This window comes from Rhinoderma darwinii, assembly GCF_050947455.1.
Source record: "Rhinoderma darwinii isolate aRhiDar2 chromosome 3 unlocalized genomic scaffold, aRhiDar2.hap1 SUPER_3_unloc_14, whole genome shotgun sequence".
NCBI lineage: Eukaryota > Metazoa > Chordata > Amphibia > Anura > Rhinodermatidae > Rhinoderma > Rhinoderma darwinii.
Genome location: NW_027461739.1, coordinates 159,565 through 182,401, shown reverse-complemented (window position 1 = coordinate 182,401; position 22,837 = coordinate 159,565). Strand labels below are relative to the sequence as shown.

The 22,837-nt window shown below is 37.8% G+C and overlaps 19 non-coding genes across 19 annotated transcripts; 13 read left to right on the top strand and 6 right to left on the bottom strand.

Moving 5' to 3' along the window:
* Positions 1-434: 434 nt before the first annotated feature.
* On the bottom strand, positions 435-516 carry TRNAS-UGA (transfer RNA serine (anticodon UGA)). Its single transcript has one exon. It is a non-coding gene; the product is annotated as a tRNA-Ser (tRNA).
* Positions 517-3,763: 3,247 nt separating this feature from the next.
* TRNAT-AGU (transfer RNA threonine (anticodon AGU)) lies at positions 3,764-3,837 on the top strand. Its single transcript has one exon. It is a non-coding gene; the product is annotated as a tRNA-Thr (tRNA).
* A 1,487-nt stretch (positions 3,838-5,324) lies between these two features.
* On the top strand, positions 5,325-5,398 carry TRNAT-AGU (transfer RNA threonine (anticodon AGU)). Its single transcript has one exon. It is a non-coding gene; the product is annotated as a tRNA-Thr (tRNA).
* Positions 5,399-6,885: 1,487 nt separating this feature from the next.
* TRNAT-AGU (transfer RNA threonine (anticodon AGU)) lies at positions 6,886-6,959 on the top strand. Its single transcript has one exon. It is a non-coding gene; the product is annotated as a tRNA-Thr (tRNA).
* A 1,487-nt stretch (positions 6,960-8,446) lies between these two features.
* On the top strand, positions 8,447-8,520 carry TRNAT-AGU (transfer RNA threonine (anticodon AGU)). The gene has a single exon. It is a non-coding gene; the product is annotated as a tRNA-Thr (tRNA).
* A 1,489-nt stretch (positions 8,521-10,009) lies between these two features.
* On the top strand, positions 10,010-10,083 carry TRNAT-AGU (transfer RNA threonine (anticodon AGU)). The gene has a single exon. It is a non-coding gene; the product is annotated as a tRNA-Thr (tRNA).
* A 1,283-nt stretch (positions 10,084-11,366) lies between these two features.
* TRNAS-UGA (transfer RNA serine (anticodon UGA)) lies at positions 11,367-11,448 on the bottom strand. Its single transcript has one exon. It is a non-coding gene; the product is annotated as a tRNA-Ser (tRNA).
* A 123-nt stretch (positions 11,449-11,571) lies between these two features.
* Positions 11,572-11,645, top strand: TRNAT-AGU (transfer RNA threonine (anticodon AGU)). Its single transcript has one exon. It is a non-coding gene; the product is annotated as a tRNA-Thr (tRNA).
* A 1,488-nt stretch (positions 11,646-13,133) lies between these two features.
* On the top strand, positions 13,134-13,207 carry TRNAT-AGU (transfer RNA threonine (anticodon AGU)). The gene has a single exon. It is a non-coding gene; the product is annotated as a tRNA-Thr (tRNA).
* A 1,283-nt stretch (positions 13,208-14,490) lies between these two features.
* TRNAS-UGA (transfer RNA serine (anticodon UGA)) lies at positions 14,491-14,572 on the bottom strand. The gene has a single exon. It is a non-coding gene; the product is annotated as a tRNA-Ser (tRNA).
* Positions 14,573-14,695: 123 nt separating this feature from the next.
* TRNAT-AGU (transfer RNA threonine (anticodon AGU)) lies at positions 14,696-14,769 on the top strand. Its single transcript has one exon. It is a non-coding gene; the product is annotated as a tRNA-Thr (tRNA).
* Positions 14,770-16,053: 1,284 nt separating this feature from the next.
* TRNAS-UGA (transfer RNA serine (anticodon UGA)) lies at positions 16,054-16,135 on the bottom strand. Its single transcript has one exon. It is a non-coding gene; the product is annotated as a tRNA-Ser (tRNA).
* A 123-nt stretch (positions 16,136-16,258) lies between these two features.
* On the top strand, positions 16,259-16,332 carry TRNAT-AGU (transfer RNA threonine (anticodon AGU)). Its single transcript has one exon. It is a non-coding gene; the product is annotated as a tRNA-Thr (tRNA).
* A 1,488-nt stretch (positions 16,333-17,820) lies between these two features.
* Positions 17,821-17,894, top strand: TRNAT-AGU (transfer RNA threonine (anticodon AGU)). Its single transcript has one exon. It is a non-coding gene; the product is annotated as a tRNA-Thr (tRNA).
* Positions 17,895-19,178: 1,284 nt separating this feature from the next.
* TRNAS-UGA (transfer RNA serine (anticodon UGA)) lies at positions 19,179-19,260 on the bottom strand. The gene has a single exon. It is a non-coding gene; the product is annotated as a tRNA-Ser (tRNA).
* A 123-nt stretch (positions 19,261-19,383) lies between these two features.
* Positions 19,384-19,457, top strand: TRNAT-AGU (transfer RNA threonine (anticodon AGU)). Its single transcript has one exon. It is a non-coding gene; the product is annotated as a tRNA-Thr (tRNA).
* A 1,487-nt stretch (positions 19,458-20,944) lies between these two features.
* Positions 20,945-21,018, top strand: TRNAT-AGU (transfer RNA threonine (anticodon AGU)). The gene has a single exon. It is a non-coding gene; the product is annotated as a tRNA-Thr (tRNA).
* Positions 21,019-22,299: 1,281 nt separating this feature from the next.
* TRNAS-UGA (transfer RNA serine (anticodon UGA)) lies at positions 22,300-22,381 on the bottom strand. Its single transcript has one exon. It is a non-coding gene; the product is annotated as a tRNA-Ser (tRNA).
* A 123-nt stretch (positions 22,382-22,504) lies between these two features.
* On the top strand, positions 22,505-22,578 carry TRNAT-AGU (transfer RNA threonine (anticodon AGU)). Its single transcript has one exon. It is a non-coding gene; the product is annotated as a tRNA-Thr (tRNA).
* The last annotated feature ends 259 nt before the right edge of the window (positions 22,579-22,837 follow it).

Genomic DNA, 22,837 nt, shown 5'->3' with positions numbered 1-22,837 from the left:
TAAACGTTTTTAAAAAAAAAACAACAAATCACACTGTAGTTATCAGCATCATAGCGCCTCTTAGGCTAGTTAGGAAATTGGGAATTGATAAACTGGTGACAGAGTCCATTTAAGGGACTATATACAGGAGTATGTGACAGAAAATAGTATTATAATTGACAGCAAGCAGAGATTTACTAAGGACAGAAGTTGTCCAAGCAACCTGATTTGTTTTTATCAAGAGGAAAATAAAAGTCTGGACAAATGGGATGCTGTGGTTATAGTGATTTATACTCTAAATATTGCTCGCTTTTCAGAGTTGTAAGCCAGGGGCACAGCTGGAACCACTATTATTAATGTAATTAATCAGTGATAAAGAGGATGGAATTAAAATAACTCTTTCTATAGGTGACAAACTTTAATATGTTTCTGGAAGTTCTCTTCTTAAAATAGAACGTTGTGAACAGGACTTGAACCTGTGCAGGGAGACCCCATTGGATTTCAAATCCAACACCTTAACCACTCGGCCATCACAACTTATGTACCCTGACAGTTAAGACTTCTGGCAACTACACCTAAGGGGCTAGCCTAAAATATGAGATCAGTCTTTTGCTCTAAACTGAGCTGTGTGGTAGGACACCGTGAGAAGAAAAGTGCTTTGGTGCTGTGGCTTAGTTGGTTAAATCGCCTGTCTAGTAAACAGGAGATCCTGAGTTCAAATCTCAGCAGTGCCTTGCTATTTGTTGCTTTAGTTTATTCACTTGTTTATTATTTAAGTTTACATAACTAAAGTATATGATGAATCAAATTCTTTATAGGCAATTAAAAATCTATCGGGTTTTTCATTGGTGACAGAGACCCCATGAATGTCATTGAGTTTTCTATAAGTAGTAAGTTCAATACAAAGTAATTATAGACCAGTAAGCTTAACATCCATTGTGGGAAAAACTTTTGAAGAGCTCTTAAAGGGACTCTGTTACCAGTTTATCAGGTCCCTAACTCCTAACTAGTCTAATTGGTGCTTTGCTGCTGATAACTACAGGGTGATTTGTAGTAAAAAAAATTTTTATTATTTGCAAAATTATGAGCATTTTCTAAATATGTAATTTAGCCTTTATTAGACATCTGGGAGGTAACAGCAGCAATTCTCCTGAGGTGGAGCTGACTCTCAGCATCTGATGCTGTCCTATCAGCATGAAGTTGCTTCACACACATTGTGAAACTCAAGCTACAGGGAAGGAGGATCAATTCAAACAGCCATATCTCGGGCTGTGGGCCACCTAAAAAAGCAGATTTGGTGGCATTTGAAAGACTGGATTCTACTCTTTCATATGACACCAAAATCACAGTTCTAGCTGTGACAGAACCGAAGATATCACCTGTTGAAAACACAGTCGGGAATGGACGCAGTGTACTATATGATCACACTGTGTTGCTGGACAGGGAAGGGGGAGAAGTTGTATGCTGATTGGACAGCGTCATACAGAAAACATTAGCTGCCCAGAGTAAAAAGGAGTCATCCCCTATTTGGCTATTAGAGCTACATTAGTATATATAGATAAATGCTCATAACTTTGCAAATAAACGTTTTTTTTTAAAAACAAAAAACAAATCACACTGTAGTTATCAGCATCATAGCGCCTATTAGGCTAGTTAGGAAATTGGGAATTGATAAACTGGTGACAGAGTCCATTTAAGGGACTATATACAGGAGTATGTGACAGAAAATAGTATTATAATTGACAGCAAGCAGAGATTTACTAAGGACAGAAGTTGTCCAACCAACCTGATTTGTTTTTATCAAGAGGAAAATAAAAGTCTGGACAAATGGGATGCTGTAGTTATAGTGATTTATACACTAAATATTGCTCGCTTTTCAGAGTTGTAAGCTAGGGGCACAGCTGGAACCACTATTATTAATGTAATTAATCAGTGATAAAGAGGATGGAATTAAAATAACTCTTTCTATAGGTGACAAACTTTAATATGTTTCTGGAAGTTCTCTTTTTAAAATAGAACGTTGTGAACACGACTTGAACCTGTGCAGGGAGACCCCATTGGATTTCAAATCCAACGCCTTAACCACTCAGCCATCACAACTTATCTACCCTGACTGTTAAGACTTCTGGCAACTCCACCTAAGGGGCTAGCCTAAAATATGAGATCAGTCTTTTGCTCTGAACTGAGCTGTGTGGTAGGACACCGTGAGAAGAAAAGTGCTTTGGTGCTGTGGCTTAGTTGGTTAAAGTGCCTGTCTAGTAAACAGGAGATCCTGAGTTCAAATCTCAGCAGTGCCTTGCTATTTGTTGCTTTAGTTTATTCACTTGTTTATTATTTAAGTTTACATAACTAAAGTATATGATGAATCAAATTCTTTATAGGCAATTAAAAATCTATCGGGTTTTTCATTGGTGACAGAGACCCCATGAATGTCATTGAGTTTTCTATAAGTAGTAAGTTCAATACAAAGTAATTATAGACCAGTAAGCTTAACATCCATTGTGGGAAAAACTTTTGAAGAGCTCTTAAAGGGACTCTGTTACCAGTTTATCAGGTCCCTAACTCCTAACTAGTCTAATTGGTGCTTTGCTGCTGATAACTACAGGGTGATTTGTAGTAAAAAAAATGTTTATTATTTGCAAAATTATGAGCATTTTCTAAATATGTAATTTAGCCTTTATTAGACATCTGGGAGGTAACAGCAGCAATTCTCCTGAGGTGGAGCTGACTCTCAGCATCTGATGCTGTCCTATCAGCATGAAGTTGCTTCACACACATTGTGAAACTCAAGCTACAGGGAAGGAGGATCAATTCAAACAGCCATATCTCGGGCTGTGGGCCACCTAAAAAAGCAGATTTGGTGGCATTTGAAAGACTGGATTCTACTCTTTCATATGACACCAAAATCACAGTTCTAGCTGTGACAGAACCGAAGATATCACCTGTTGAAAACACAGTCGGGAATGGACGCAGTGTACTATATGATCACACTGTGTTGCTGGACAGGGAAGGGGGAGAAGTTGTATGCTGATTGGACAGCGTCATACAGAAAACATTAGCTGCCCAGAGTAAAAAGGAGTCATCTCCTATTTGGCTATTAGAGCTACATTAGCATATATAGATAAATGCTCATAACTTTGCAAATAAACGTTTTTTTAAAAAAAAATAAAAAATCACACTGTAGTTATCAGCATCATAGCGCCTATTAGGCTAGTTAGGAAATTGGGAATTGATAAACTGGTGACAGAGTCCATTTAAGGGACTATATACAGGAGTATGTGACAGAAAATAGTATTATAATTGACAGCAAGCAGAGATTTACTAAGGACAGAAGTTGTCCAACCAACCTGATTTGTTTTTATCAAGAGGAAAATAAAAGTCTGGACAAATGGGATGCTGTAGTTATAGTGATTTATACTCTAAATATTGCTCACTTTTCAGAGTTGTAAGCCAGGGGCACAGCTGGAACCACTATTATTAATGTAATTAATCAGTGATAAAGAGGATGGAATTAAAATAACTCTTTCTATAGGTGACAAACTTTAATATGTTTCTGGAAGTTCTCTTCTTAAAATAGAACGCTGTGAACACGACTTGAACCTGTGCAGGGAGACCCCATTGGATTTCAAATCCAACGCCTTAACCACTCGGCCATCACAACATATGTACCCTGCCTGTTAAGACTTCTGCCAACTACACCTAAGGGGCTAGCCTAAGATATGAGATCAGTCTTTTGCTCTGAACTGAGCTGTGTGGTAGGACACCGTGAGAAGAAAAGTGCTTTGGTGCTGTGGCTTAGTTGGTTAAAGCGCCTGTCTAGTAAACAGGAGATCCTGAGTTCAAATCTCAGCAGTGCCTTGCTATTTGTTGCTTTAGTTTATTCACTTGTTTATTATTTAAGTTTACATAACTAAAGTATATGATGAATCAAATTCTTTATAGGCAATTAAAAATCTATCGGGTTTTTCATTGGTGACAGAGACCCCATGAATGTCATTGAGTTTTCTATAAGTAGTAAGTTCAATACAAAGTAATTATAGACCAGTAAGCTTAACATCCATTGTGGGAAAAACTTTTGAAGAGCTCTTAAAGGGACTCTGTTACCAGTTTATCAGGTCCCTAACTCCTAACTAGTCTAATTGGTGCTTTGCTGCTGATAACTACAGGGTGATTTGTAGTAAAAAAAATGTTTATTATTTGCAAAATTATGAGCATTTTCTAAATATGTAATTTAGCCTTTATTAGACATCTGGGAGGTAACAGCAGCAATTCTCCTGAGGTGGAGCTGACTCTCAGCATCTGATGCTGTCCTATCAGCATGAAGTTGCTTCACACACATTGTGAAACTCAAGCTACAGGGAAGGAGGATCAATTCAAACAGCCATATCTCGGGCTGTGGGCCACCTAAAAAAGCAGATTTGGTGGCATTTGAAAGACTGGATTCTACTCTTTCATATGACACCAAAATCACAGTTCTAGCTGTGACAGAACCGAAGATATCACCTGTTGAAAACACAGTCGGGAATGGACGCAGTGTACTATATGATCACACTGTGTTGCTGGACAGGGAAGGGGGAGAAGTTGTATGCTGATTGGACAGCGTCATACAGAAAACATTAGCTGCCCAGAGTAAAAAGGAGTCATCTCCTATTTGGCTATTAGAGCTACATTAGCATATATAGATAAATGCTCATAACTTTGCAAATAAACGTTTTTTTAAAAAAAAATAAAAAATCACACTGTAGTTATCAGCATCATAGCGCCTATTAGGCTAGTTAGGAAATTGGGAATTGATAAACTGGTGACAGAGTCCATTTAAGGGACTATATACAGGAGTATGTGACAGAAAATAGTATTATAATTGACAGCAAGCAGAGATTTACTAAGGACAGAAGTTGTCCAACCAACCTGATTTGTTTTTATCAAGAGGAAAATAAAAGTCTGGACAAATGGGATGCTGTAGTTATAGTGATTTATACTCTAAATATTGCTCACTTTTCAGAGTTGTAAGCCAGGGGCACAGCTGGAACCACTATTATTAATGTAATTAATCAGTGATAAAGAGGATGGAATTAAAATAACTCTTTCTATAGGTGACAAACTTTAATATGTTTCTGGAAGTTCTCTTCTTAAAATAGAACGCTGTGAACACGACTTGAACCTGTGCAGGGAGACCCCATTGGATTTCAAATCCAACGCCTTAACCACTCGGCCATCACAACATATGTACCCTGCCTGTTAAGACTTCTGCCAACTACACCTAAGGGGCTAGCCTAAGATATGAGATCAGTCTTTTGCTCTGAACTGAGCTGTGTGGTAGGACACCGTGAGAAGAAAAGTGCTTTGGTGCTGTGGCTTAGTTGGTTAAAGCGCCTGTCTAGTAAACAGGAGATCCTGAGTTCAAATCTCAGCAGTGCCTTGCTATTTGTTGCTTTAGTTTATTCACTTGTTTATTATTTAAGTTTACATAACTAAAGTATATGATGAATCAAATTCTTTATAGGCAATTAAAAATCTATCGGGTTTTTCATTGGTGACAGAGACCCCATGAATGTCATTGAGTTTTCTATAAGTAGTAAGTTCAATACAAAGTAATTATAGACCAGTAAGCTTAACATCCATTGTGGGAAAAACTTTTGAAGAGCTCTTAAAGGGACTCTGTTACCAGTTTATCAGGTCCCTAACTCCTAACTAGTCTAATTGGTGCTTTGCTGCTGATAACTACAGGGTGATTTGTAGTAAAAAAAATGTTTATTATTTGCAAAATTATGAGCATTTTCTAAATATGTAATTTAGCCTTTATTAGACATCTGGGAGGTAACAGCAGCAATTCTCCTGAGGTGGAGCTGACTCTCAGCATCTGATGCTGTCCTATCAGCATGAAGTTGCTTCACACACATTGTGAAACTCAAGCTACAGGGAAGGAGGATCAATTCAAACAGCCATATCTCGGGCTGTGGGCCACCTAAAAAAGCAGATTTGGTGGCATTTGAAAGACTGGATTCTACTCTTTCATATGACACCAAAATCACAGTTCTAGCTGTGACAGAACCGAAGATATCACCTGTTGAAAACACAGTCGGGAATGGACGCAGTGTACTATATGATCACACTGTGTTGCTGGACAGGGAAGGGGGAGAAGTTGTATGCTGATTGGACAGCGTCATACAGAAAACATTAGCTGCCCAGAGTAAAAAGGAGTCATCTCCTATTTGGCTATTAGAGCTACATTAGCATATATAGATAAATGCTCATAACTTTGCAAATAAACGTTTTTTTAAAAAAAAATAAAAAATCACACTGTAGTTATCAGCATCATAGCGCCTATTAGGCTAGTTAGGAAATTGGGAATTGATAAACTGGTGACAGAGTCCATTTAAGGGACTATATACAGGAGTATGTGACAGAAAATAGTATTATAATTGACAGCAAGCAGAGATTTACTAAGGACAGAAGTTGTCCAACCAACCTGATTTGTTTTTATCAAGAGGAAAATAAAAGTCTGGACAAATGGGATGCTGTAGTTATAGTGATTTATACTCTAAATATTGCTCACTTTTCAGAGTTGTAAGCCAGGGGCACAGCTGGAACCACTATTATTAATGTAATTAATCAGTGATAAAGAGGATGGAATTAAAATAACTCTTTCTGTAGGTGACAAACTTTAATATGTTTCTGGAAGTTCTCTTCTTAAAATAGAACGCTGTGAACACGACTTGAACCTGTGCAGGGAGACCCCATTGGATTTCAAATCCAACGCCTTAACCACTCGGCCATCACAACATATGTACCCTGCCTGTTAAGACTTCTGCCAACTACACCTAAGGGGCTAGCCTAAGATATGAGATCAGTCTTTTGCTCTGAACTGAGCTGTGTGGTAGGACACCGTGAGAAGAAAAGTGCTTTGGTGCTGTGGCTTAGTTGGTTAAAGCGCCTGTCTAGTAAACAGGAGATCCTGAGTTCAAATCTCAGCAGTGCCTTGCTATTTGTTGCTTTAGTTTATTCACTTGTTTATTATTTAAGTTTACATAACTAAAGTATATGATGAATCAAATTCTTTATAGGCAATTAAAAATCTATCGGGTTTTTCATTGGTGACAGAGACCCCATGAATGTCATTGAGTTTTCTATAAGTAGTAAGTTCAATACAAAGTAATTATAGACCAGTAAGCTTAACATCCATTGTGGGAAAAACTTTTGAAGAGCTCTTAAAGGGACTCTGTTACCAGTTTATCAGGTCCCTAACTCCTAACTAGTCTAATTGGTGCTTTGCTGCTGATAACTACAGGGTGATTTGTAGTAAAAAAAATGTTTATTATTTGCAAAATTATGAGCATTTTCTAAATATGTAATTTAGCCTTTATTAGACATCTGGGAGGTAACAGCAGCAATTCTCCTGAGGTGGAGCTGACTCTCAGCATCTGATGCTGTCCTATCAGCATGAAGTTGCTTCACACACATTGTGAAACTCAAGCTACAGGGAAGGAGGATCAATTCAAACAGCCATATCTCGGGCTGTGGGCCACCTAAAAAAGCAGATTTGGTGGCATTTGAAAGACTGGATTCTACTCTTTCATATGACACCAAAATCACAGTTCTAGCTGTGACAGAACCGAAGATATCACCTGTTGAAAACACAGTCGGGAATGGACGCAGTGTACTATATGATCACACTGTGTTGCTGGACAGGGAAGGGGGAGAAGTTGTATGCTGATTGGACAGCGTCATACAGAAAACATTAGCTGCCCAGAGTAAAAAGGAGTCATCTCCTATTTGGCTATTAGAGCTACATTAGCATATATAGATAAATGCTCATAACTTTGCAAATAAACGTTTTTTTAAAAAAAAATAAAAAATCACACTGTAGTTATCAGCATCATAGCGCCTATTAGGCTAGTTAGGAAATTGGGAATTGATAAACTGGTGACAGAGTCCATTTAAGGGACTATATACAGGAGTATGTGACAGAAAATAGTATTATAATTGACAGCAAGCAGAGATTTACTAAGGACAGAAGTTGTCCAACCAACCTGATTTGTTTTTATCAAGAGGAAAATAAAAGTCTGGACAAATGGGATGCTGTAGTTATAGTGATTTATACTCTAAATATTGCTCACTTTTCAGAGTTGTAAGCCAGGGGCACAGCTGGAACCACTATTATTAATGTAATTAATCAGTGATAAAGAGGATGGAATTAAAATAACTCTTTCTGTAGGTGACAAACTTTAATATGTTTCTGGAAGTTCTCTTCTTAAAATAGAACGCTGTGAACACGACTTGAACCTGTGCAGGGAGACCCCATTGGATTTCAAATCCAACGCCTTAACCACTCGGCCATCACAACATATGTACCCTGCCTGTTAAGACTTCTGCCAACTACACCTAAGGGGCTAGCCTAAGATATGAGATCAGTCTTTTGCTCTGAACTGAGCTGTGTGGTAGGACACCGTGAGAAGAAAAGTGCTTTGGTGCTGTGGCTTAGTTGGTTAAAGCGCCTGTCTAGTAAACAGGAGATCCTGAGTTCAAATCTCAGCAGTGCCTTGCTATTTGTTGCTTTAGTTTATTCACTTGTTTATTATTTAAGTTTACATAACTAAAGTATATGATGAATCAAATTCTTTATAGGCAATTAAAAATCTATCGGGTTTTTCATTGGTGACAGAGACCCCATGAATGTCATTGAGTTTTCTATAAGTAGTAAGTTCAATACAAAGTAATTATAGACCAGTAAGCTTAACATCCATTGTGGGAAAAACTTTTGAAGAGCTCTTAAAGGGACTCTGTTACCAGTTTATCAGGTCCCTAACTCCTAACTAGTCTAATTGGTGCTTTGCTGCTGATAACTACAGGGTGATTTGTAGTAAAAAAAATGTTTATTATTTGCAAAATTATGAGCATTTTCTAAATATGTAATTTAGCCTTTATTAGACATCTGGGAGGTAACAGCAGCAATTCTCCTGAGGTGGAGCTGACTCTCAGCATCTGATGCTGTCCTATCAGCATGAAGTTGCTTCACACACATTGTGAAACTCAAGCTACAGGGAAGGAGGATCAATTCAAACAGCCATATCTCGGGCTGTGGGCCACCTAAAAAAAGCAGATTTGGTGGCATTTGAAAGACTGGATTCTACTCTTTCATATGACACCAAAATCACAGTTCTAGCTGTGACAGAACCGAAGATATCACCTGTTGAAAACACAGTCGGGAATGGACGCAGTGTACTATATGATCACACTGTGTTGCTGGACAGGGAAGGGGGAGAAGTTGTATGCTGATTGGACAGCGTCATACAGAAAACATTAGCTGCCCAGAGTAAAAAGGAGTCATCTCCTATTTGGCTATTAGAGCTACATTAGCATATATAGATAAATGCTCATAACTTTGCAAATAAACGTTTTTTAAAAAAAAAAAAAAAAATCACACTGTAGTTATCAGCATCATAGCGCCTATTAGGCTAGTTAGAAAATTGGGAATTGATAAACTGGTGACAGAGTCCATTTAAGGGACTATATACAGGAGTATGTGACAGAAAATAGTATTATAATTGACAAGCAAGCAGAGATTTACTAAGGACAGAAGTTGTCCAACCAACCTGATTTGTTTTTATCAAGAGGAAAATAAAAGTCTGGACAAATGGGATGCTGTAGTTATAGTGATTTATACTCTAAATATTGCTCGCTTTTCAGAGTTGTAAGCCAGGGGCACAGCTGGAACCACTATTATTAATGTAATTAATCAGTGATAAAGAGGATGGAATTAAAATAACTCTTTCTATAGGTGACAAACTTTAATATGTTTCTGGAAGTTCTCTTCTTAAAATAGAACATTGTGAACAGAACTTGAACCTGTGCAGGGAGACCCCATTGGATTTCAAATCCAACGCCTTAACCACTCGGCCATCACAACTTATGTACCCTCACTGTTAAGACTTCTGCCAACTACACCTAAGGGGCTAGCCTAAGATATGAGATCAGTCTTTTGCTCTGAACTGAGCTGTGTGGTAGGACACCGTGAGAAGAAAAGTGCTTTGGTGCTGTGGCTTAGTTGGTTAAAGCGCCTGTCTAGTAAACAGGAGATCCTGAGTTCAAATCTCAGCAGTGCCTTGCTATTTGTTGCTTTAGTTTATTCACTTGTTTATTATTTAAGTTTACATAACTAAAGTATATGATGAATCAAATTCTTTATAGGCAATTAAAAATCTATCGGGTTTTTCATTGGTGACAGAGACCCCATGAATGTCATTAAGTTTTCTATAAGTAGTAAGTTCAATACAAAGTAATTATAGACCAGTAAGCTTAACATCCATTGTGGGAAAAACTTTTGAAGAGCTCTTAAAGGGACTCTGTTACCAGTTTATCAGGTCCCTAACTCCTAACTAGTCTAATTGGTGCTTTGCTGCTGATAACTACAGGGTGATTTGTAGTAAAAAAAATGTTTATTATTTGCAAAATTATGAGAATTTTCTAAATATGTAATTTAGCCTTTATTAGACATCTGGGAGGTAACAGCAGCAATTCTCCTGAGGTGGAGCTGACTCTCAGCATCTGATGCTGTCCTATCAGCATGAAGTTGCTTCACACACATTGTGAAACTCAAGCTACAGGGAAGGAGGATCAATTCAAACAGCCATATCTCGGGCTGTGGGCCACCTAAAACAGCAGATTTTGTGGCATTTGAAAGACTGGATTCTACTCTTTCATATGACACCAAAATCACAGTTCTAGCTGTGACAGAACCGAAGATATCACCTGTTGAAAACACAGTCGGGAATGGACGCAGTTTACTATATGATCACACTGTGTTGCTGGACAGGGAAGGGGGAGAAGTTGTATGCTGATTGGACAGCGTCATACAGAAAACATTAGCTGCCCAGAGTAAAAAGGAGTCATCTCCTATTTGGCTATTAGAGCTACATTAGTATATATAGATAAATGCTCATAACTTTGCAAATAAACGTTTTTTTTAAAAAAAAACAACAAATCACACTGTAGTTATCAGCATCATAGCGCCTATTAGGCTAGTTAGGAAATTGGGAATTGATAAACTGGTGACAGAGTCCATTTAAGGGACTATATACAGGAGTATGTGACAGAAAATAGTATTATAATTGACAGCAAGCAGAGATTTACTAAGGACAGAAGTTGTCCAACCAACCTGATTTGTTTTTATCAAGAGGAAAATAAAAGTCTGGACAAATGGGATGCTGTAGTTATAGTGATTTATACTCTAAATATTGCTCGCTTTTCAGAGTTGTAAGCCAGGGGCACAGCTGGAACCACTATTATTAATGTAATTAATCAGTGATAAAGAGGATGGAATTAAAATAACTCTTTCTATAGGTGACAAACTTTAATATGTTTCTGGAAGTTCTCTTCTTAAAATAGAACGTTGTGAACAGGACTTGAACCTGTGCAGGGAGACCCCATTGGATTTCAAATCCAACACCTTAACCACTCGGCCATCACAACTTATGTACCCTGCCTGTTAAGACTTCTGCCAACTACACCTAAGGGGCTAGCCTAAGATATGAGATCAGTCTTTTGCTCTGAACTGAGCTGTGTGGTAGGACACCGTGAGAAGAAAAGTGCTTTGGTGCTGTGGCTTAGTTGGTTAAAGCGCCTGTCTAGTAAACAGGAGATCCTGAGTTCAAATCTCAGCAGTGCCTTGCTATTTGTTGCTTTAGTTTATTCACTTGTTTATTATTTAAGTTTACATAACTAAAGTATATGATGAATCAAATTCTTTATAGGCAATTAAAAATCTATCGGGTTTTTCATTGGTGACAGAGACCCCATGAATGTCATTGAGTTTTCTATAAGTAGTAAGTTCAATACAAAGTAATTATAGACCAGTAAGCTTAACATCCATTGTGGGAAAAACTTTTGAAGAGCTCTTAAAGGGACTCTGTTACCAGTTTATCAGGTCCCTAACTCCTAACTAGTCTAATTGGTGCTTTGCTGCTGATAACTACAGTGTGATTTGTAGTAAAAAAAATTTTTATTATTTGCAAAATTATGAGAATTTTCTAAATATGTAATTTAGCCTTTATTAGACATCTGGGAGGTAACAGCAGCAATTCTCCTGAGGTGGAGCTGACTCTCAGCATCTGATGCTGTCCTATCAGCATGAAGTTGCTTCACACACATTGTGAAACTCAAGCTACAGGGAAGGAGGATCAATTCAAACAGCCATATCTCGGGCTGTGGGCCACCTAAAACAGCAGATTTTGTGGCATTTGAAAGACTGGATTCTACTCTTTCATATGACACCAAAATCACAGTTCTAGCTGTGACAGAACCGAAGATATCACCTGTTGAAAACACAGTCGGGAATGGACGCAGTTTACTATATGATCACACTGTGTTGCTGGACAGGGAAGGGGGAGAAGTTGTATGCTGATTGGACAGCGTCATACAGAAAACATTAGCTGCCCAGAGTAAAAAGGAGTCATCTCCTATTTGGCTATTAGAGCTACATTAGTATATATAGATAAATGCTCATAACTTTGCAAATAAACGTTTTTTTTTAAAAAAAACAACAAATCACACTGTAGTTATCAGCATCATAGCGCCTATTAGGCTAGTTAGGAAATTGGGAATTGATAAACTGGTGACAGAGTCCATTTAAGGGACTATATACAGGAGTATGTGACAGAAAATAGTATTATAATTGACAGCAAGCAGAGATTTACTAAGGACAGAAGTTGTCCAACCAACCTGATTTGTTTTTATCAAGAGGAAAATAAAAGTCTGGACAAATGGGATGCTGTAGTTATAGTGATTTATACTCTAAATATTGCTCACTTTTCAGAGTTGTAAGCCAGGGGCACAGCTGGAACCACTATTATTAATGTAATTAATCAGTGATAAAGAGGATGGAATTAAAATAACTCTTTCTATAGGTGACAAACTTTAATATGTTTCTGGAAGTTCTCTTCTTAAAATAGAACGCTGTGAACACGACTTGAACCTGTGCAGGGAGACCCCATTGGATTTCAAATCCAACGCCTTAACCACTCGGCCATCACAACATATGTACCCTGCCTGTTAAGACTTCTGCCAACTACACCTAAGGGGCTAGCCTAAGATATGAGATCAGTCTTTTGCTCTGAACTGAGCTGTGTGGTAGGACACCGTGAGAAGAAAAGTGCTTTGGTGCTGTGGCTTAGTTGGTTAAAGCGCCTGTCTAGTAAACAGGAGATCCTGAGTTCAAATCTCAGCAGTGCCTTGCTATTTGTTGCTTTAGTTTATTCACTTGTTTATTATTTAAGTTTACATAACTAAAGTATATGATGAATCAAATTCTTTATAGGCAATTAAAAATCTATCGGGTTTTTCATTGGTGACAGAGACCCCATGAATGTCATTGAGTTTTCTATAAGTAGTAAGTTCAATACAAAGTAATTATAGACCAGTAAGCTTAACATCCATTGTGGGAAAAACTTTTGAAGAGCTCTTAAAGGGACTCTGTTACCAGTTTATCAGGTCCCTAACTCCTAACTAGTCTAATTGGTGCTTTGCTGCTGATAACTACAGTGTGATTTGTAGTAAAAAAATTTTTTATTATTTGCAAAATTATGAGAATTTTCTAAATATGTAATTTAGCCTTTATTAGACATCTGGGAGGTAACAGCAGCAATTCTCCTGAGGTGGAGCTGACTCTCAGCATCTGATGCTGTCCTATCAGCATGAAGTTGCTTCACACACATTGTGAAACTCAAGCTACAGGGAAGGAGGATCAATTCAAACAGCCATATCTCGGGCTGTGGGCCACCTAAAACAGCAGATTTTGTGGCATTTGAAAGACTGGATTCTACTCTTTCATATGACACCAAAATCACAGTTCTAGCTGTGACAGAACCGAAGATATCACCTGTTGAAAACACAGTCGGGAATGGACGCAGTTTACTATATGATCACACTGTGTTGCTGGACAGGGAAGGGGGAGAAGTTGTATGCTGATTGGACAGCGTCATACAGAAAACATTAGCTGCCCAGAGTAAAAAGGAGTCATCTCCTATTTGGCTATTAGAGCTACATTAGTATATATAGATAAATGCTCATAACTTTGCAAATAAACGTTTTTTTTTAAAAAAAACAACAAATCACACTGTAGTTATCAGCATCATAGCGCCTATTAGGCTAGTTAGGAAATTGGGAATTGATAAACTGGTGACAGAGTCCATTTAAGGGACTATATACAGGAGTATGTGACAGAAAATAGTATTATAATTGACAGCAAGCAGAGATTTACTAAGGACAGAAGTTGTCCAACCAACCTGATTTGTTTTTATCAAGAGGAAAATAAAAGTCTGGACAAATGGGATGCTGTAGTTATAGTGATTTATACTCTAAATATTGCTCGCTTTTCAGAGTTGTAAGCCAGGGGCACAGCTGGAACCACTATTATTAATGTAATTAATCAGTGATAAAGAGGATGGAATTAAAATAACTCTTTCTATAGGTGACAAACTTTAATATGTTTCTGGAAGTTCTCTTCTTAAAATAGAACGTTGTGAACAGGACTTGAACCTGTGCAGGGAGACCCCATTGGATTTCAAATCCAACGCCTTAACCACTCGGCCATCACAACTTATGTACCCTGCCTGTTAAGACTTCTGCCAACTACACCTAAGGGGCTAGCCTAAGATATGAGATCAGTCTTTTGCTCTGAACTAAGCTGTGTGGTAGGACACCGTGAGAAGAAAAGTGCTTTGGTGCTGTGGCTTAGTTGGTTAAAGCGCCTGTCTAGTAAACAGGAGATCCTGAGTTCAAATCTCAGCAGTGCCTTGCTATTTGTTGCTTTAGTTTATTCACTTGTTTATTATTTAAGTTTACATAACTAAAGTATATGATGAATCAAATTCTTTATAGGCAATTAAAAATCTATCGGGTTTTTCATTGGTGACAGAGACCCCATGAATGTCATTGAGTTTTCTATAAGTAGTAAGTTCAATACAAAGTAATTATAGACCAGTAAGCTTAACATCCATTGTGGGAAAAACTTTTGAAGAGCTCTTAAAGGGACTCTGTTACCAGTTTATCAGGTCCCTAACTCCTAACTAGTCTAATTGGTGCTTTGCTGCTGATAACTACAGGGTGATTTGTAGTAAAAAAAATGTTTATTATTTGCAAAATTATGAGCATTTTCTAAATATGTAATTTAGCCTTTATTAGACATCTGGGAGGTAACAGCAGCAATTCTCCTGAGGTGGAGCTGACTCTCAGTATCTGATGCTGTCCTATCAGCATGAAGTTGCTTCACACACATTGTGAAACTCAAGCTACAGGGAAGGAGGATCAATTCAAACAGCCATATCTCGGGCTGTGGGCCACCTAAAAAAAGCAGATTTGGTGGCATTTGAAAGACTGGATTCTACTCTTTCATATGACACCAAAATCACAGTTCTAGCTGTGACAGAACCGAAGATATCACCTGTTGAAAACACAGTCGGGAATGGACGCAGTTTACTATATGATCACACTGTGTTGCTGGACAGGGAAGGGGGAGAAGTTGTATGCTGATTGGACAGCGTCATACAGAAAACATTAGCTGCCCAGAGTAAAAAGGAGTCATCTCCTATTTGGCTATTAGAGCTACATTAGTATATATAGATAAATGCTCATAACTTTGCAAATAAACGTTTTTTTTAAAAAAAAACAACAAATCACACTGTAGTTATCAGCATCATAGCGCCTATTAGGCTAGTTAGGAAATTGGGAATTGATAAACTGGTGACAGAGTCCATTTAAGGGACTATATACAGGAGTATGTGACAGAAAATAGTATTATAATTGACAGCAAGCAGAGATTTACTAAGGACAGAAGTTGTCCAACCAACCTGATTTGTTTTTATCAAGAGGAAAATAAAAGTCTGGACAAATGGGATGCTGTAGTTATAGTGATTTATACTCTAAATATTGCTCGCTTTTCAGAGTTGTAAGCCAGGGGCACAGCTGGAACCACTATTATTAATGTAATTAATCAGTGATAAAGAGGATGGAATTAAAATAACTCTTTCTATAGGTGACAAACTTTAATATGTTTCTGGAAGTTCTCTTCTTAAAATAGAACGTTGTGAACAGGACTTGAACCTGTGCAGGGAGACCCCATTGGATTTCAAATCCAACGCCTTAACCACTCGGCCATCACAACTTATGTACCCTGCCTGTTAAGACTTCTGCCAACTACACCTAAGGGGCTAGCCTAAGATATGAGATCAGTCTTTTGCTCTGAACTGAGCTGTGTGGTAGGACACCGTGAGAAGAAATGTGCTTTGGTGCTGTGGCTTAGTTGGTTAAAGCGCCTGTCTAGTAAACAGGAGATCCTGAGTTCAAATCTCAGCAGTGCCTTGCTATTTGTTGCTTTAGTTTATTCACTTGTTTATTATTTAAGTTTACATAACTAAAGTATATGATGAATCAAATTCTTTATAGGCAATTAAAAATCTATCGGGTTTTTCATTGGTGACAGAGACCCCATGAATGTCATTAAGTTTTCTATAAGTAGTAAGTTCAATACAAAGTAATTATAGACCAGTAAGCTTAACATCCATTGTGGGAAAAACTTTTGAAGAGCTCTTAAAGGGACTCTGTTACCAGTTTATCAGGTTCCTAACTCCTAACTAGTCTAATTGGTGCTTTGCTGCTGATAACTACAGGGTGATTTGTAGTAAAAAAAAATTTTATTATTTGCAAAATTATGAGAATTTTCTAAATATGTAATTTAGCCTTTATTAGACATCTGGGAGGTAACAGCAGCAATTCTCCTGAGGTGGAGCTGACTCTCAGCATCTGATGCTGTCCTATCAGCATGAAGTTGCTTCACACACATTGTGAAACTCAAGCTACAGGGAAGGAGGATCAATTCAAACAGCCATATCTCGGGCTGTGGGCCACCTAAAACAGCAGATTTTGTGGCATTTGAAAGACTTGATTCTACTCTTTCATATGACACCAAAATCACAGTTCTAGCTGTGACAGAACCGAAGATATCACCTGTTGAAAACACAGTCGGGAATGGACGCAGTTTACTATATGATCACACTGTGTTGCTGGACAGGGAAGGGGGAGAAGTTGTATGCTGATTGGACAGCGTCATACAGAAAACATTAGCTGCCCAGAGTAAAAAGGAGTCATCTCCTATTTGGCTATTAGAGCTACATTAGTATATATAGATAAATGCTCATAACTTTGCAAATAAACGTTTTTTTAAAAAAAAAACAACAAATCACACTGTAGTTATCAGCATCATAGCGCCTATTAGGCTAGTTAGGAAATTGGGAATTGATAAACTGGTGACAGAGTCCATTTAAGGGACTATATACAGGAGTATGTGACAGAAAATAGTATTATAATTGACAGCAAGCAGAGATTTACTAAGGACAGAAGTTGTCCAACCAACCTGATTTGTTTTTATCAAGAGGAAAATAAAAGTCTGGACAAATGGGATGCTGTAGTTATAGTGATTTATACTCTAAATATTGCTCACTTTTCAGAGTTGTAAGCCAGGGGCACAGCTGGAACCACTATTATTAATGTAATTAATCAGTGATAAAGAGGATGGAATTAAAATAACTCTTTCTATAGGTGACAAACTTTAATATGTTTCTGGAAGTTCTCTTCTTAAAATAGAACGTTGTGAACACGACTTGAACCTGTGCAGGGAGACCCCATTGGATTTCAAATCCAACGCCTTAACCACTCGGCCATCACAACTTATGTACCCTGCCTGTTAAGACTTCTGCCAACTACACCTAAGGGGCTAGCCTAAGATATGAGATCAGTCTTTTGCTCTGAACTGAGCTGTGTGGTAGGACACCGTGAGAAGAAAAGTACTTTGGTGCTGTGGCTTAGTTGGTTAAAGCGCCTGTCTAGTAAACAGGAGATCCTGAGTTCAAATCTCAGCAGTGCCTTGCTATTTGTTGCTTTAGTTTATTCACTTGTTTATTATTTAAGTTTACATAACTAAAGTATATGATGAATCAAATTCTTTATAGGCAATTAAAAATCTATCGGGTTTTTCATTGGTGACAGAGACCCCATGAATGTCATTGAGTTTTCCATAAGTAGTAAGTTCAATACAAAGTAATTATAGACCAGTAAGCTTAACATCCATTGTGGGAAAAACTTTTGAAGAGCTCTTAAAGGGACTCTGTTACCAGTTTATCAGGTCCCTAACTCCTAACTAGTCTAATTGGTGCTTTGCTGCTGATAACTACAGGGTGATTTGTAGTAAAAAAAAATGTTTATTATTTGCAAAATTATGAGCATTTTCTAAATATGTAATTTAGCCTTTATTAGACATCTGGGAGGTAACAGCAGCAATTCTCCTGAGGTGGAGCTGACTCTCAGCATCTGATGCTGTCCTATCAGCATGAAGTTGCTTCACACACATTGTGAAACTCAAGCTACAGGGAAGGAGGATCAATTCAAACAGCCATATCTCGGGCTGTGGGCCACCTAAAACAGCAGATTTTGTGGCATTTGAAAGACTGGATTCTACTCTTTCATATGACACCAAAATCACAGTTCTAGCTGTGACAGAACCGAAGATATCACCTGTTGAAAACACAGTCGGGAATGGACGCAGTTTACTATATGATCACACTGTGTTGCTGGACAGGGAAGGGGGAGAAGTTGTATGCTGATTGGACAGCGTCATACAGAAAACATTAGCTGCCCAGAGTAAAAAGGAGTCATCTCCTATTTGGCTATTAGAGCTACATTAGTATATATAGATAAATGCTCATAACTTTGCAAATAAACGTTTTTTTTAAAAAAAAACAACAAATCACACTGTAGTTATCAGCATCATAGCGCCTATTAGGCTAGTTAGGAAATTGGGAATTGATAAACTGGTGACAGAGTCCATTTAAGGGACTATATACAGGAGTATGTGACAGAAAATAGTATTATAATTGACAGCAAGCAGAGATTTACTAAGGACAGAAGTTGTCCAACCAACCTGATTTGTTTTTATCAAGAGGAAAATAAAAGTCTGGACAAATGGGATGCTGTAGTTATAGTGATTTATACTCTAAATATTGCTCGCTTTTCAGAGTTGTAAGCCAGGGGCACAGCTGGAACCACTATTATTAATGTAATTAATCAGTGATAAAGAGGATGGAATTAAAATAACTCTTTCTATAGGTGACAAACTTTAATAAGTTTCTGGAAGTTCTCTTCTTAAAATAGAACGTTGTGAACAGGACTTGAACCTGTGCAGGGAGACCCCATTGGATTTCAAATCCAACGCCTTAACCACTCGGCCATCACAACTTATGTACCCTGCCTGTTAAGACTTCTGCCAACTACACCTAAGGGGCTAGCCTAAGATATGAGATCAGTCTTTTGCTCTGAACTAAGCTGTGTGGTAGGACACCGTGAGAAGAAAAGTGCTTTGGTGCTGTGGCTTAGTTGGTTAAAGCGCCTGTCTAGTAAACAGGAGATCCTGAGTTCAAATCTCAGCAGTGCCTTGCTATTTGTTGCTTTAGTTTATTCACTTGTTTATTATTTAAGTTTACATAACTAAAGTATATGATGAATCAAATTCTTTATAGGCAATTAAAAATCTATCGGGTTTTTCATTGGTGACAGAGACCCCATGAATGTCATTGAGTTTTCTATAAGTAGTAAGTTCAATACAAAGTAATTATAGACCAGTAAGCTTAACATCCATTGTGGGAAAAACTTTTGAAGAGCTCTTAAAGGGACTCTGTTACCAGTTTATCAGGTCCCTAACTCCTAACTAGTCTAATTGGTGCTTTGCTGCTGATAACTACAGGGTGATTTGTAGTAAAAAAAAATTTTATTATTTGCAAAATTATGAGAATTTTCTAAATATGTAATTTAGCCTTTATTAGACATCTGGGAGGTAACAGCAGCAATTCTCCTGAGGTGGAGCTGACTCTCAGCATCTGATGCTGTCCTATCAGCATGAAGTTGCTTCACACACATTGTGAAACTCAAGCTACAGGGAAGGAGGATCAATTCAAACAGCCATATCTCGGGCTGTGGGCCACCTAAAAAAAGCAGATTTGGTGGCATTTGAAAGACTGGATTCTACTCTCTCATATGACACCAAAATCACAGTTCTAGCTGTGACAGAACCGAAGATATCACCTGTTGAAACCACAGTCGGGAATGGACGCAGTGTACTATATGATCACACTGTGTTGCTGGACAGGGAAGGGGGAGAAGTTGTATGCTGATTGGACAGCGTCATACAGAAAACATTAGCTGCCCAGAGTAAAAAGGAGTCATCTCCTATTTGGCTATTAGAGCTACATTAGCATATATAGATAAATGCTCATAACTTTGCAAATAAACGTTTTTTAAAAAAATAAAAAAAATCACACTGTAGTTATCAGCATCATAGCGCCTATTAGGCTAGTTAGGAAATTGGGAATTGATAAACTGGTGACAGAGTCCATTTAAGGGACTATATACAGGAGTATGTGACAGAAAATAGTATTATAATTGACAGCAAGCAGAGATTTACTAAGGACAGAAGTTGTCCAACCAACCTGATTTGTTTTTATCAAGAGGAAAATAAAAGTCTGGACAAATGGGATGCTGTAGTTATAGTGATTTATACTCTAAATATTGCTCGCTTTTCAGAGTTGTAAGCCAGGGGCACAGCTGGAACCACTATTATTAATGTAATTAATCAGTGATAAAGAGGATGGAATTAAAATAACTCTTTCTATAGGTGACAAACTTTAATATGTTTCTGGAAGTTCTCTTCTTAAAATAGAACGTTGTGAACAGAACTTGAACCTGTGCATGGAGACCCCATTGGATTTCAAATCCAACGCCTTAACCACTCGGCCATCACAACTTATGTACCCTGACTGTTAAGACTTCTGCCAACTACACCTAAGGGGCTAGCCTAAGATATGAGATCAGTCTTTTGCTCTGAACTGAGCTGTGTGGTAGGACACCGTGAGAAGAAAAGTGCTTTGGTGCTGTGGCTTAGTTGGTTAAAGCGCCTGTCTAGTAAACAGGAGATCCTGAGTTCAAATCTCAGCAGTGCCTTGCTATTTGTTGCTTTAGTTTATTCACTTGTTTATTATTTAAGTTTACATAACTAAAGTATATGATGAATCAAATTCTTTATAGGCAATTAAAAATCTATCGGGTTTTTCATTGGTGACAGAGACCCCATGAATGTCATTGAGTTTTCTATAAGTAGTAAGTTCAATACAAAGTAATTATAGACCAGTAAGCTTAACATCCATTGTGGGAAAAACTTTTGAAGAGCTCTTAAAGGGACTCTGTTACCAGTTTATCAGGTCCCTAACTCCTAACTAGTCTAATTGGTGCTTTGCTGCTGATAACTACAGGGTGATTTGTAGTAAAAAAAAATTTATTATTTGCAAAATTATGAGAATTTTCTAAATATGTAATTTAGCCTTTATTAGACATCTGGGAGGTAACAGCAGCAATTCTCCTGAGGTGGAGCTGACTCTCAGCATCTGATGCTGTCCTATCAGCATGAAGCTGCTTCACACACATTGTGAAACTCAAGCTACAGGGAAGGAGGATCAATTCAAACAGCCATATCTCGGGCTGTGGGTCACCTAAAAAAGCAGATTTGGTGGCATTTGAAAGACTGGATTCTACTCTTTCATATGACACCAAAATCACAGTTCTAGCTGTGACAGAACCGAAGATATCACCTGTTGAAAACACAGTCGGGAATGGACGCAGTGTACTATATGATCACACTGTGTTGCTGGACAGGGAAAGGGGAGAAGTTGTATGCTGATTGGACAGCGTCATACAGAAAACATTAGCTGCCCAGAGTAAAAAGGAGTCATCTCCTATTTGGCTATTAGAGCTACATTAGCATATATAGATAAATGCTCATAACTTTGCAAATAAACGTTTTTTTTTAAAAAAAAAAAAAATCACACTGTAGTTATCAGCATCATAGCGCCTATTAGGCTAGTTAGGAAATTGGGAATTGATAAACTGGTGACAGAGTCCATTTAAGGGACTATATACAGGAGTATGTGACAGAAAATAGTATTATAATTGACAGCAAGCAGAGATTTACTAAGGACAGAAGTTGTCCAACCAACCTGATTTGTTTTTATCAAGAGGAAAATAAAAGTCTGGACAAATGGGATGCTGTAGTTATAGTGATTTATACTCTAAATATTGCTCGCTTTTCAGAGTTGTAAGCCAGGGGCACAGCTGGAACCACTATTATTAATGTAATTAATCAGTGATAAAGAGGATGGAATTAAAATAACTCTTTCTATAGGTGACAAACTTTAATATGTTTATGGAAGTTCTCTTCTTAAAATAGAACGTTGTGAACAGGACTTGAACCTGTGCAGGGAGACCCCATTGGATTTCAAATCCAACGCCTTAACCACTCGGCCATCACAACTTATGTACTCTGCCTGTTAAGACTTCTGCCAACTACACCTAAGGGGCTAGCCTAAGATATGAGATCAGTCTTTTGCTCTGAGCTGAGCTGTGTGGTAGGACACCGTGAGAAGAAAAGTGTTTTGGTGCTGTGGCTTAGTTGGTTAAAGCGCCTGTCTAGTAAACAGGAGATCCTGAGTTCAAATCTCAGCAGTGCCTTGCTATTTGTTGCTTTAGTTTATTCACTTGTTTATTATTTAAGTTTACATAACTAAAGTATATGATGAATCAAATTCTTTATAGGCAATTAAAAATCTATCGGGTTTTTCATTGGTGACAGAGACCCCATGAATGTCATTGAGTTTTCTATAAGTAGTAAGTTCAATACAAAGTAATTATAGACCAGTAAGCTTAACATCCATTGTGGGAAAAACTTTTGAAGAGCTCTTAAAGGGACTCTGTTACCAGTTTATCAGGT